This window comes from Arachis hypogaea, chromosome 18, assembly GCF_003086295.3.
Source record: "Arachis hypogaea cultivar Tifrunner chromosome 18, arahy.Tifrunner.gnm2.J5K5, whole genome shotgun sequence".
Taxonomy (NCBI): domain Eukaryota; kingdom Viridiplantae; phylum Streptophyta; class Magnoliopsida; order Fabales; family Fabaceae; genus Arachis; species Arachis hypogaea.
The window spans coordinates 80,632,867-80,643,580 of NC_092053.1; the positions used below are offsets into that span (position 1 = coordinate 80,632,867).

At 39.3% G+C, this 10,714-nt stretch overlaps 1 non-coding gene across 1 annotated transcript; it reads right to left on the reverse strand.

The window, feature by feature from the left end:
• Positions 1-6,921: 6,921 nt before the first annotated feature.
• LOC112774743 (small nucleolar RNA R71) lies at positions 6,922-7,029 on the reverse strand. Its single transcript, XR_003189206.1, has one exon. It is a non-coding gene; the product is annotated as a small nucleolar RNA R71 (small nucleolar RNA).
• Positions 7,030-10,714: the final 3,685 nt, after the last annotated feature.

A 10,714-nucleotide genomic window follows, 5' to 3' on the forward strand; every position in this document is an offset into this window, starting at 1 on the left:
ATCTTTTTCAAAAATCAAATCTTTTTAATTTCTTCAATCATATGTTTTCAATCATATCTTTTTTTTATAAATTGCAATCATATCTTCTCAATCATATCTTTTTGAAAATAATTTTCAATCATATCTTTTTTTTAATAAATTGTAATCATATCTTCTAAATCATATCTTTTTCAAAATAATTTTCAATCATATCTTTCTGATTGCTAATTCCAAAATCTTTTTAATTAATTAATTAATTTAGTTTTCAATTTGCTTTTATTTCATCTTCTTCTAATTTTCGAAAGTTTTATTTTATCTCCCTTTTATTTTCGGTTACTTTTAATTAAATAGAATAAAAAAATAGATTTAAAAATATAATTTATTTGCAATTCATATCAATTTTCTTTTCTCCATCATGGACATAAGTGGAAATGAACAATCCAGAAGGACTCTGGGGTCATATGCTAACCCCATTACAGCTGCATATGGGAGTAGCATCTGTATACCTCCCATTAAAGCAAGCAGTTTTGAGCTAAACCCTCAGCTCATTATCATGGTGCAGTAAAATTGCCAGTATTCCGGTCTTCCACAGGAAGAACCTACTAAGTTTCTGGCATAGTTCTTACAAATTGCAGACACAGTAAGTGATAAAGAAGTGGATCAGGATGTCGACAGATTATTACTATTTCCATTTGCTGTAAAAGATCAAGCTAAGAGGTGGTTAAATAACCAACCCACAGCAAGCATAAAAACATGGAGACAGTTATCAGACAAATTCCTGAATCAATTTTACCCTCCAAAAAGGATGACACAGCTAAGGCTGGACATCCAAGGCTTTAGACAAGAGGATAATGAATCCCTTTATAATGCCTGGGAGAGGTACAGAGGGATGCTGAGAAAATGCCCCTCTGAAATATTTTCAGAGTGGGTACAGTTAGACATCTTCTACTATGGGCTTACAGAAAAAGCTCAGATGTCTCTAGACCACTCAGCTGGTGGATCTATACACATGAGAAAGACGATTGAAGACGCTCAAGAACTTATAGATACGGTTGCTAGAAATCAACACTTGTACTCTAGCAGTGAGTCCTCCATAAAGGAAGAAGCTAGGGCAGTAACAACTAACCCTAATCCTCAAGAACAGATTATTGAGCTTAATCAACAATTGCTCCTTATGACAAAACAATTAGCAGAATTTAAAGAGATGCTCCAAGACACTAAAAATGCTAACAAGAATATAGAAGCACAATTGAATCAGACAAGACAGCAGCTATCTAAACAGATAACAGAAGAATGCCAAGCTGTCCAACTAAGGAGCGGGAAGATATCGAATAACTCAGCTCAAAGTAGCAAAAATTCAAGAAAGGAACAAATGAAAGAGGATGACCAAACCACTGCCCAAAATCCCTCTGAGGACATCAAGAGCCCAGAGAGGAATAACTCTGGCGTTCAAACACCAGAAAAGGGGAAAAAGTTGGCGTTAAACACCCATTCCTTGTCCAGTTCTGGCGTTCAAATGCCAGAAAAGGGTGGGAAGCTGGCGTTAAATGCCCATCCAGCACCCAATCCTGGCGTTCAAATGCCAATGAGGGATCAGACACCTGCAAGTGCTGATAGTAAACCCTCTAAGAAGGCTTCTCCAACCACTTTTGTAGGGAATAAACCTGTAGCAACTAAGGTTGAAGAATATAAAGCCAATATGCCTTATCCTTAGAAGCTCCGCCAAGTGGAACAGGATAAACAATTTGCCCGCTTTGCAAACTATCTCAGGACTCTTGAAATAAAGATCATGTTTGCAGAGGCACTTGAGCAAATACCCTCTTATGCTAAGTTCATGAAAGAGATCTTAAGTGATAAGAAGGATTGGAGAGAAACTGAAAGAGTGTTTCTCACTGAAGAATGCAGTGTAGTCATTCTGAAAAGCTTACCAGAGAAGCTTATAGATCCAGGAAGCTTTATGATACCGTGCACATTAGAGGGTGCTTGCACCAAGACAGCTCTATGTGGCCTTGGAGCAAGTATCAACCTAATACCTGCATCCACTATCAGAAAGCTTGGCTTGACTGAAGAAGTCAAACCAACCCGGATATGTCTTCAACTTGCTAATGGCTCCATTAAATATCCATCAGGCATAATTGAGGACATGATTGTCAAGGTTGGGCCATTTGCCTTTCCCACTGACTTTGTAGTGCTGGAAATGGAGGAGCACAAGAGTGCGACTCTCATTCTAGGAAGACCATTCCTAGCAACTGGACGAACCATCATTGATGTCCAAAAAGGGGAAGTGACCCTAAGAGTCAATGAGGATGAGTTCAAGTTAAATGTTGTCAAAGCTATGCAGCATCCAGACGCATCAAATGACTACATGAGCACTGATATTATTGACTCTTTGATGGAAGAGATCAATATGACTGAGAGTCTTGAATCAGAGCTAGAGGACATCTTTAAAGATGTTCAGCCTGATTTGGAGGAACCAGAGGAAATAAAAGAACCTCTAAAAATCCCTCAGGAAGAGGAGAAACCTCCTAAACCAGAGCTCAAACCACTACCACCATCCCTGAAATATGCATTTCTGGGAGAGGGTGATACTTTTCCAGTGATCATAAGCTCTGCTTTAAATCCACAAGAAGAGAAAGCATTAATTCAAGTGCTAAAGACACACAAGACAGCTCTTGGGTGGTCCATAAGTGATCTTAAGGGCATTAGCCCAGCAAGATGCATGCACAAGATCCTATTGGAGGATGATGCTAAGCCAGTGGTTCAACCACAGAGGCGGTGATGAGCGGATAATTTATACGCTTTTTGACATTGTTTTTAGTATGTTTTTAGTAGGATCTAGTTACTTTTAGGGATGTTTTCATTAGTTTTTATGTTAAATTCACATTTCGGGACTTTAGTATGAGTTTGTGTGTTTTTCTGTGATTTCAGGTATTTTCTGGCTGAAATTGAGGGACTTGAGCAAAAATCAGATTCAAAGGTTGAAGAAGGACTGCTGATGCTGTTGGATTCTGACCTCCCTGCACTCAAAGTGATTTTCTGGAGCTACAGAACTCAAAATGGCGCGCTTCCAATTGCGTTGGAAAGTAGACATCCAGGGCTTTCCAGAAATATATAATAGTCCATACCTTGGCCAAGAATAGATGACGTAAACTGGCGTTCAACGCCAGCTTTCTGCCCAAATCTGGCGTCCAGCGCCAGAAAAGGAGCCAAAACCAGAGTTGAACGCCCAAACTGGCACGAAAACTGGCGTTCAACTCCAAGAAGGACCTCTACACGTGCAACACTCAAGCTCAGCCCAAGCACACACCAAGTGGGCCCCGGAAGTGGATTTATGCATCAATTACTTGCTCATGTAAACCCTAGTAGCTAGTTTATTATAAGTAGGACATTTTACTAGTCCTTTTGACCATCCTGGATCCTGGATTGTATTTTGATCCTGTGATCACGTTTTGGGGGCTGGCCATCTCGGCCATGCCTGGACCTTTCACTTATGTATTTTCAACGGTAGAGTTTCTACACTCCATAGATTAAGGTGTGGAGCTCTGCTGTTCCTCAAAGATTAATGCAAAGTACTACTGTTTTCTATCCAATTCATCTTATTTCGCTTCTAAGATATCCATTCGCACCCAAGAACGTGATGAAGGTGATGATTATGTGTGACGCTCATCACCATTCTCCCCTATGAGCACGTGCCTGACAAACACTTTCGTTCTACATGAAATAAGCTAGAATGAATATCTCTTAGATCTCCTAACCGGAATCTTCGTGGCGTAAGCTAGAATGATGGCGGCATTCAAGAGAATCCGGAAAGTCTAAACCTTGTCTGTGGTATTCCGAGTAGGATTCAATGACTGAATGACTGTGACGAGCTTCAAACTCGCGATTGTTGGGCGTTAGTGACAGACGCAAAAGGAGGGTGAATCCTATTCCAGCATGATCGAGAACCGACAGATGATTAGCCGTGCTGTGACAGAGCATGTGAGCATATTTTTCACTGAGAGGAGGGGATGTAGCCACTGACAACGGTGATGCCCTTGCATAAAGCCAGCCATGGAAAGGAGTAAGACTGATTGGATGAAGATAGCAGGAAAGCAGAGGTTCAGAGGAACGAAAAGCATCTCCATTCGCTTATCTGAAATTCCTATCAATGATTTACATAAGTACCTCTATCCCTATTCTATTATTTATTATTCGAAAACATCATTATCAATTCATATCTGCCTGACTGAGATTTGCAAGGTGACCATAGCTTGCTTCATACCAACAATCTCCGTGGGATTCGACCCTTACTCACGTAAGGTATTACTTGGACGACCCAGTGCACTTGCTGGTTAGTTGTATCGAAGTTGTGAACCATGGTATTAGCACCATGTTCTTGGCGCCATTTCCAGGGAAAGAAAGAGCCATGAATTTTACATAATTAAAGTGTAATCACGATTATGCGTACCAAGTTGCTCACGTTGCCAGGGATTGTTCGAGCCTGGACATCACAATTTCCTGTACCAAGTTTTTGGCACCGTTGCCGGGGATTGATCGAGTTTGGGCAACTGACGGTTCATCTTGTTGCTCAGATTAGGTAATTTTCTTTTTATTTTATTTTCAAAAATTTTTCAAAAATATTTCTAAAATTTTCTCATCTGATTTCGAAAATAATATAAAAATGTTTTCAAAAATTTTATTCAAAATTTTTAAGAATGAATTCTAGTGTTTCATGAAGCATGTTGAAGCCTGGCTGGCTGTAAAGCCATGCCTAATTCCTTTGGGAATGAGTATGTCAGGCGTGTCATGTCTGAATTACATGCTGAAGCTTGGCTGGCCATTGGCCATGTCTAGTGTTTTGGACCGGAGCTTTCATTGAAAGCTTGGCTGGCTAGTGAGCCATGTCTAATTCCTGGACTGAAGCTTTAGACTAAGAATGCAAGATTCCTGGAATTCATATTAAAAATTTTGGAATCCTTATTTTCCTTTTTCAATTAATTTTCGAAAAAAATAAAAAAAAATTAGAAAATCATAAAATCAAAAAAATATTTTTCATGTTTCTTGTTTGAGTCTTGAGTCATGTTATAAGTTTGGTGTCAATTGCATGTGCATATTGCATTTTTCGAAAATTCTCATGCATTCATAGTGTTCTTCATGATCTTCAAGTTGTTCTTGGTAAGTCTTCTTGTTTGATCTTGATGATTTTTTGTTTTGTGTCTATTATTGTTTTTCATATGCATTCTTGAATTCTTAGTGTCTAAGCATTAAAGAATTCTAAGTTTGGTGTCTTGCATGTTTTCTTTGCATTAAAAGTTTTTCAAAATTGTGTCTATGATGTTCATCTTGACATTCATAGTGTTCTTGGTGTTCATCTTGACATTCATAGCATTCTTGCATGCATCACATGTTTTGATCTAAAAATTTCATGCATTGCATCTTTTTAGTGTTTTTCTCTCTCATCATAAAAATTTCAAAAATAAAAAAAAAATATCTTTCCCATTTTCTCTCATCAAATTCGAAAATTTGGATTGACTTTTTCAAAAATTTTTAAAATCAAATTGTTTCTCATGAGTCAAATCAAATTTTCAGTTTGAAAATCTTATCTTTTTCAAAATCTTTTTCAAAAATCAAATCTTTTTCAAAATTCTTAGTTATTTTCAAAAATTCCAAAAATATTTTTCAAAAATCTTTTTCTTATTTTTATATCAAATTTTTGAAAATAACATAATCAATTAATGTTTTGATTCAAAAATTTGAAGTTTGTTACTTGCTTGTTAAGAAAGATTCAAACTTTGAATTCTAGAATCATATCTTGTGATTTCTTATGAATCAAGTCATTAATTGTGATTTTAAAAATCAAATCTTTTTCAAAACTAATTTCAATCATATCTTTTCAAAAATATCTTCTTATCTTTTTCAAAAATTTGATTTCAAAATATCTTCTCTAACTTCCTAACTTCTTATCTTTTCAAAATTGGTTTTCAAAATTTGTTTCAACTAACTAACTAAATTTTTGTTTGTTTCTTAACTTTTTCAAAACTACCTAACTAACTCTCTCTCTCTCATTTTCGAAAATATCTTCCCCCTTTTTCAAAATTTCTTTTTAATTTATTAATTATTTTAATTTTTAATTTTTAAATCTTAATTTTCGAAAATTACTAACATTTTTCAAAAACTATTTTCAAAAATCACTAACTCTTTTTCAAAAATTATTTTCGAAAATTCCTCCTCTCCCATCTTATTCTATTTATTTATTCATTTACCAACATCTCATCTCACATCTCTGCCCTCCTCACAGTTGTGTTTCTTTCTTTACATCACATTCTTTGTCTACCTCTTTTCTTCCACTCACAAAGAGATCCCTATACTGTGGTATAAAGGATCCATATTATTATTATTATTATTTTTGTGTGCCCTCTTCTTTGTCATATGAGCAGGAGCAAGGACAAGAACATTCTTGTTGAATCAGATCCAGAACCTGAAAGGACTCTGAAGAGAAAATTAAGAGAAGCTAAATTACAACAATCCAGAGATAACCATTCAGAAATTTTCGAACAGGAAGAGGATATGGCAGCCGAAAATAATAATAATGCAAGGAGAATGCTTGGTGACTTTACTGCACCCAATTCCAATTTACATGGAAGAAGCATCTCCATTCCTGCCATTGGAGCAAACAACTTTGAGCTGAAACCTCAATTAGTTTCTCTGATGCAGCAGAACTACAAGTTTCATGGACTTCCATCTGAAGATCCTTTTCAGTTCTTAACTGAATTCTTGCAGATCTGTGATACTGTTAAAACTAATGGAGTAGATCCTGAAGTCTACAGGCTCATGCTTTTCCCTTTTGCTGTAAGAGACAGAGCTAGAGTGTGGCTGGATTCTCAACCTAAGGATAGCCTGAACTCTTGGGATAAGCTGGTCAAGGCTTTCTTAGCCAAGTTCTTTCCTCCTCAAAAGCTGAGTAAGCTTAGAGTGGATGTTCAAACCTTCAGACAGAAAGAAGGTGAATCCCTCTATGAAGCTTGGGAGAGATACAAAGGACTGACCAAAAAGTGTCCTTCTGACATGCTTTCAGAATGGACCATCCTGGATATATTCTATGATGGTTTATCTGAGTTATCAAAGATGTCATTGGATACTTCTGCAGGTGGATCCATTCACCTAAAGAAAACGCCTGCAGAAGCTCAAGAACTCATTGACATGGTTGCAAATAACCAGTTCATGTACACTTCTGAAAGGAATCCTGTGAATAATGGGACGCCTAGGAAGAAGGGAGTTCTTGAGATTGATACTCTGAATGCCATATTGGCTCAGAACAAAATATTGACTCAGCAAGTCAATATGATTTCTCAGAGTCTGAATGGAATGCAAGCTGCATCCAACAGTACTCAAGAGGCTTCTTATGAAGAAGAAGCTTATGATCCTGAGAACCCTGCAATAGCAGAGGTGAATTATTTAGGTGAACCTTATGGAAACACCTATAACTCATCATGGAGAAGTCATCCAAATTTCTCATGGAAGGATCAAAAGCCTCAACAAGGCTTTAATAATGGTGGAAGAAACAGGTTTAGCAATAGCAAGCCTTTTCCATCATCCACTCAGCAACAGACAGAGAACTCTGAACAAAATACTTCTAATTTGGCAAACTTAGTCTCTGATCTGTCTAAGGCCACTGTAAGTTTCATGAATGAAACAAGATCTTCTATTAGAAATCTAGAAGCACAAGTGGGCCAGCTGAGTAAAAGGATCACTGAAATCCCTCCTAGTACTCTCCCAAGCAATATAGAAGAGAATCCAAAAGGAGAGTGCAAGGCCATTGACATAAGCACCATGGCCGAACCTGTGAGGAGAGGAGAGGACGTGAATCCCAAGGAGGAAGACCTCCTGGGATGTCCAGTGATCAATAAGGAGCTTCCCTCTGAGGAACCAAAGGACTCTGAGGCTCATCTAGAGACCATAGAGATTCCATTGAACCTCCTTATGCCCTTCATGAGCTCTGATGAGTATTCCTCTTCTGAAGAGAATAATGATGTTACAAAAGAGCAAACTGCCAAGTTTCTTGGTGCAATCATGAAGCTGAATGTCAAATTATTTGGCATTGATACTTGGGAAGTTGAACCTCCCTTGTTCATCAATGAACTAAGTGATCTGGATCAACTGACATTGCCTTAGAAGAGATAGGATCCTGGAAAGTTCATAATACCCTGCACCATAGGCACCATGATCTTTAAGGCTCTGTGTGACCTTGGTTCAGGAATAAACCTCATGCCCCTCTCTGTAATAGAGAAACTGGGAATCTATGGGGTGCAAGCTGCTAAAATCTCATTAGAGATGGCAGACAGTTCAAGAAAACAGGCTTATGGACAAGTAGAGGACGTGTTAGTAAAGGTTGAAGGCCTTTACATCCCTGCTGATTTCATAGTCCTGGATACTGGAAAGGAAGAGGATGAATCCATCATCCTAGGAAGACCTTTCCTGGCCACAGCAAGAGCTGTGATTGATGTTGACAGAGGTGAAATAGTCCTTCAATGGAATGAGGACTCCCTTGTGTTTAAAACTCAAGGATCTCCCTCTGCAACCATGGAGAGGAAGCAGAAAAAGCTTCTCTCAAAGCAGAGTCAACCCAAGCCCCACAGTCAAACTCTAAGTTTGGTGTTGAACTCCCATATCCAAACTCTAAGTTTGGTGTTGGAGAGTTTCAACAATGCTCTGCATATCTGTGAGGCTCCATGAGAGCCCACTGTCAAGCTATTGACATTAAAGAAGCGCTTGTTGGGAGGCAACCCAATTTTTATTTATCTAACTATATTTTTCTTAGTTATATGTCTTTGTAGGTTCATGATCATGTGGAGTCACAAAATAAATATAAAAATTGAAAACGGAATCAAAAATAGCAGAAGAAAAATCACACCCTGGAGGAGCATCTGTCTGGCGTTCAGCGCCAGAACAGAGCATGGTTCTGGCGCTGAACGCCCAAAATGGGCAGCTTCTGGGCGCTGAACGCCAGAAAGGCATGGTTCTGGCGTTCAACGCCAGAAATGGCACACAAATGGGCGTTGAACGCCCAAAATGGCCACCAACCTGGCGCTGAACGCCTAGAGTTGGGTGCAAAGGCATTTTTACATGCCTAATGGGTGCAGGGATGTAAATCCTTGAATACCTCAGGATCTGTGGACCCCACAGGATCCACTCAGGATCTGTGGACCCACAGGATCCCCACCTACCTCCACTCACTTCTTCTCACCACTCTCTTTCATACAACCCCATAAACACTCTCCCCAAAAACCCTTCACCAATCACCTCAAACTCTCTTCCCCATCACCTCTTCACCACTCACATCCATCCACTCTTCCCCATAAACCTACCTCATAAACTCCATCTACCTTCAAAATTCAAAACCAATTTCCCACCCAAACCCACCCATATGGCCGAACCTTAACCCCCCCTCCTTCCCTATATAAAGCCCTCCATTCTTCATCAAATTCACACAACACACCCCTCTACACCCTCTTGGCCGAAACACTTCCCTCTCCCTCTCCTCTATTTCTTCTTCTTCTTCATCTATTCTTTCTTTTGGTGTGGTAAAAGCATAATCTTTTTGTTTTTCCATTACCATTGATGGCACCTAAGACCGGAGAATCCTCTAGAAAGGGGAAAGGAAGACAAAAGCTTCCACATCCGAGTCATGGGAGATGGAAAGGTTCATCTCAAAGCCCATCAAGACCACTTCTATGATGTTGTGGCCAAGAAGAAGGTGATCCCGAGGTCCTTTCAAACTCAAAAGAAATGAGTATCCAGAGATCCGACATGAAATTCAAAGAAGAGGTTGGGAAGTTCTAACAAATCCCATCCAACAAGTCGGCATCCTAATGGTTCAAGAGTTCTATGCAATCATGGATCACAAGAACCATGATCAAAGTAAGAACCCGATCCAAAGAACTATGTTACAATGGTTCGGGGAAATACTTAGATTTTAGTCCGGAGAATGTGAGGTTGGCGTTTAACTTGCCCATGATGCAAGGGGATGAACGCCCCTACACTAGAAGGGTCAACTTTAATCAAAGGTTGGACCAAGTCCTTATGGACATATGCGTAGAAGGAGCTCAATGGAAGATTGACTCCAAAGCAAGCCGGTTCAACTAAGAAGATTGGACCTCAAGCCTATAGCTAGAGAATGGTTGGAGTTCATTCAATGCTCAATCATTCCCACTAGCAACCGGTTGAAGTTACTATAGACCGGGCCATCATGTCCATAGCATCATGATTGGAGAAGAGGTGGAAGTTTATGAGATTATACCTCAAGAACTCTACAAGGTGGCTGACAAGTCTCCACTATGGCAAGGTTAGCCTTTCCTCACCTCATTTGCCACCTATGCAATTCGGCTGGGATTGACATAGAGGGAGAATCCTCATCAAAGAGGAAAGCCCATCACTAAGAAAAAGATGGAGCAAGCAAGAGAGCCCACTCATGCAGCTCAAGAGGCGTATGAAGCTCATCACCATGAGATCCCGGAGATGCCTCAAATGCACTTTCCTCCACAAAATATTGGGAGCAAATCAACACCTCCCTAGGAGAATTGAGTTCCAATATGGGACAACTAAGGGTGGAACATCAAGAGCACTCCATCATGCTCATGAAATAAGAGAAGATCAAAAAGCAATGAGGGAGGAGCAACAAAGACAAGGAAGAGACATAGAAGAGCTCAAGGACATCATTGGTTCCTCAAGAAGGAAACGCCACCATCACTAAGGTGGA